This window comes from Theropithecus gelada, chromosome 11 (assembly GCF_003255815.1).
Source record: "Theropithecus gelada isolate Dixy chromosome 11, Tgel_1.0, whole genome shotgun sequence".
In the NCBI taxonomy this organism is placed as follows: Eukaryota; Metazoa; Chordata; class Mammalia; order Primates; family Cercopithecidae; genus Theropithecus; species Theropithecus gelada.
The window spans coordinates 49129663-49133882 of record NC_037679.1 but is presented as its reverse complement, the minus strand read 5'-3'; the positions used below and the strand labels follow the sequence as shown (position 1 = coordinate 49133882).

The 4220-nt window shown below is 38.1% G+C and overlaps 1 pseudogene across 1 annotated transcript; it reads left to right on the top strand.

Moving 5' to 3' along the window:
• Nucleotides 1-1740: 1740 nt before the first annotated feature.
• Nucleotides 1741-2552, top strand: LOC112635411 (annotated as a pseudogene). The gene has a single exon (XR_003121904.1). The product of XR_003121904.1 is annotated as a bromodomain and WD repeat-containing protein 1 pseudogene (transcript).
• The last annotated feature ends 1668 nt before the right edge of the window (nt 2553-4220 follow it).

Sequence of the window (4220 nt, the reverse complement as noted above, 5' to 3'; positions counted from 1 at the left end):
TTTAAAATCTCTTTTTATAACTTTAAAGGTCTTAAATGTGTAACTGCATTTCTAAGAGGGAAATTTCAATGCCCCTGTGTAAGGCCTGAGGTCATTTAGTTGAAGACAAGTTGAAACAGAGTCACAAATTCTCCCTTAAGTATGTCAGTTTTGTTCAGTTCTTTGCATACTTTCCCTGTGCTGAGTTCCCCACCAGCAGACCCTGAGACAAGGATTTATATGCAGGTGATAGGAAGAAAGTGCTGCAAAGACACTTGTAGAGAGGAGGGCCAATGGGACAGTGAAGAGGAAATCAAACAAGGGTGCAATTTGAGGCAAAGTTCCAGCCTCAGCCAAATCCCAGAAGAGCTCTGGAGGTGAATTCTTCATGCACTCGTCATTAACTACAGACTGATCTAGTGGGACATCAATTCCCAAGTACTTCCATCCCCTGTGCACTGCAAAAAACTTCCAGGAGCCCAAGGACAGACAGACTTACAGCAAACACACTGAGGCTGGAGGATGAGCCCAGAAACAGCGCATAGACTCCAAGGGAATCTGGGTGGAGTGCAGTGTCTTTATCAGGATCTTCCTGGTTCTGTAACAGACATAACATGAAGGGCTCTTTTATTTCAAATGCCTGTATGTACATAGAAAAAAAATGTTAAAGGATACAAATCTAATTATTAATGGTTGGCTGTGAGATTCGTGAAGGGAGACTTTCACATTTGACTTTCCGCATTTCTACATTATTAGACTTTTATAACAAGCATTACTGTTGTAAGAAAAAAACCTGAACAGATTTTTCCACCAAAAACTTAATGATGTATTGTTTTATTTATTATGACATGTTTTGTTGTTTGTGTTGCAAATAACTCTCGGAAAGTAACACCATCTGAATAAAAATTGATTTATCTAGGCTGTTAAAATGCTCGAGTCCATTCATTAACAAACTGCATTCTCACCAAGCATAAATGATTACCATGGTAAGCCCAGAAAGAAATAAACCTTGTTAAGACTTCCATAAGAAGTGTTATTTAACTGGTTTTGTAGTCTGTGGCCACTAGAATTTTGGCTCTAATTCTAAAATATGGTCCACTAATCACATATAGCCTAATCTATATTGCAGCAATAATTTTAAGTTATCTTTAGAAGTGTAATTTAAAAGTACTTTGGAAATACAGATGAAAGGTAGAGTCACATTTGGTTATAAGGAATGTCTTGACTGCTTTGAATATAATTGGGTAATAGCAATTGGTCAGACCTGTGCATTGAAAAGAGTAATCTGATAGCTACATGTAATATAAATTGGAAGGGCAAAAGAATGGTAGAAGTCAGAACTCTGCCACAATAAATCAGCTAAAAGGCAGTGAAGATGATAAATAATGAGAAAGAATCAAGCACTTGTCCTACCTTTCATATAGAAGCTGTACTACTGATAATGAAATAGTAGATGAGAACAATGATGATTTAAAAATATTAGAGGACATATGATCGTGATAGTGGAGATAAGAATGAGCAGAAACTACTTAGGGGCTGAGGAAACAGCACAAAGATGACCGAGATAGTTCTTGTTTCAGGGATATAACGTTGAATTTTTAAGAAAATACTGATTTTAAAAAATATATACAATTTTACATTTTATATTTGTTAAATATACCTCAATAAATCTGGGAGAAAAATAAAAGCGTCCCAGTTGATTCTAATGCGGAAAAAAAAAAAAAAGAAGAACTAGGGCTGCGTGCACAGCATGATGGCGGTGGAGTACGTGCCTGAGGAGAAGGGATGCCGGCCCGGTCAGGCCTTGGCGCGGCCTCGGCGCGGCCCACGCGCTTGGCTAACACGCTCGCTCCTGCCTCCCGCCACAAGCCAGCCATCGCGGAGGCCTCGTCCACCAGAGGCCCGGTGCGTCTCATGGAGTTGGAGCTGTACTTCCTCATCGCGCGGTACCTCTCGGCGGGTCTGTGTTGGAGAGCGGCCCAGGCACTGGTGCATGAGTTGGAGCAGTACCAATTGTTGCCGAAGAGGTTGGACTGGGAGGGCAATGCGCACAACACGAGCTACGAGGAACTGGTCTCGTCCAATAAGCATGTGGCTCCTGATCATCTGTTGTATTGCCGGCGCATTGGTGCTATGTTGGATAAAGAAATTCCACCCAGTATTTCAAGAGTCACTTCTTTACTTACCGCAGCAAGGCAGTCTTTGCTACGTACAGCGAAAGGTACCTTAATTTGAGGAAGTGTTCTGCTTCATATCAATAGCTTAATAATTATTATAATTGTGAAGTAATGTAAGCATTGTGGAAGAAAGGTGATAATGTAACTATAAATCACGCTGTGGACTATAAAATTCTCTGCATTTAGCATAGAACATTGAATTTCATTACCTAAGTGTTTAAAATGGGTCCTTCTGCATTAAAAAGTTATAAAGATATAGATGTTAAGCTAAAAAGCTTGAATTTATTCTGAGATGTGTTTGAGGTTTTATCAACGTGAGTTCCTAATTTTCCATTTTGTAGCTCACACATAATTTCATTGAATGTAATTGTATGTGTCTAATAAACTCTTTAAATGCTAGAATTTCATTTGATATTTAGATTCTGAAAGCCCTTTGTTATAAAGGGAAGTGATTTTCTAAATTTGGTAGCAGCTTGAAAACAAGCATCAAAAAATGTAAAACTGCATGGTTCTTTTTTTCCTAATTTCATTTTTTGCAAAGTTATGTGCTAGCAAAATGTTCGGAATTGCTATTCTTTTTCTGTTAGCTTGGTGATATATGACTTGGACTAAGTGTTTGTATGTGATATAATCTTTGTGTACATGTGACTAAACTGCTAATAGCCAAATACTGTTGGTTTTTCTGATCCTCAGCATACATCAAGTTCATTCCATGATTTTGTTTTTATTATTATGAGCTATTGCTGATGCAACGCTGTCTCTTAGATGCACCACCAGTATTAAGGTTAACTGGGAAAGAACAACCCTCCCTCTTGGTTCTGTGCCAGACTGGTTTGTTAGCTTTAGTTGTTTCTTAGTGCCCTAGTCATGCCACACTGTGGCACTAATCAGGAAACTGTTTATATTATTCCTCTTCTGCGTCCCTATTCACTTTGTAATTATTCTATTTTAGCTGGTTATATGGTAGTTATTTAGTGGCCTGTTTTCCTTTGTTTTCTTTGCTCGTGTCAAGTTCCATGTCGTTGTTTTGTGATGAGCCATGATTTAGAGGTGGCAGACCTTAGAAGAGACTTCAGCAAGCTGCTCCAGGGTAAAGGCCATATTTTCTATTTGTTTTGTACTAGTACCACAAGAGGATGCCTTGTAACCGCTCTTTGGTCATGATTGTGGTAATGAATCCATCCATGTAAAATGCAATATGCCTGTTAGTTTGGGGCACCCGAGGCTCAATAGAGGTTTAGTATGATGCCTTCCCTCTCTCCTCTGAGTTGTGAAGAAACTAATTTCTCACAGGGTGACTGCTTATAACCTATGTTCTGCCGCTATCTCCTATAGAGGAGAACAGACTTTTTATTTTCTTAGTGCATTTGCTGGTAGGTCAAGGAGGGATGGACTTTGAATTAGTGTTCAGATTCACAGATCCTACATATGTGCTCTTCAGTAGAGGACTTTCTGTGATCTTAAAACAAAGGGAAAGCTATATAATTTATCAGTACTTCCAAAAGAGAGAGACTAAAGTCATGGCAGTGTTGGCCAAATTAATTTTAAAACTGAACAAGTCATGAATTTTCATATAAATCAAAGACATGAAATTTTTCCTTGTAAGAGCTTCCGTTTTTGAAAAGTTGGATCAGTTGTTAAGACCTTTTATTTTTAATACTGCATGGTATAATTCCACATTGAGAAATAAACACTTGGCATTAAATGGGACTTGGCGTCAAAAGATCTGGTTTTCTGGTCCATTTTTACCAATCATTTGCTGGGTATATCTTTAAAGGTCCTGGAACCTTTGAGTCTCAGTTACCTCACTTGTAAATTGGCAAAAATACCTACCTCAACTCTGGTTGCTGTGAGGATTCAATGAGATAACATATGTTGAAAGCACCCTGTGAATTGTAAAGGGCTACACAAAAGTTAGTTGTTGTTGCTGCTGTATCTGAGACATGTTAATTTTTTTTTCCTTCAGAAATAGTCTAATAAACTTACAGGGCTTTTCTATTAAATTATATTAGTTGGTAAACAGTTTATTACAATGTAAAAAAAGAATTAATATGTGAATACAAA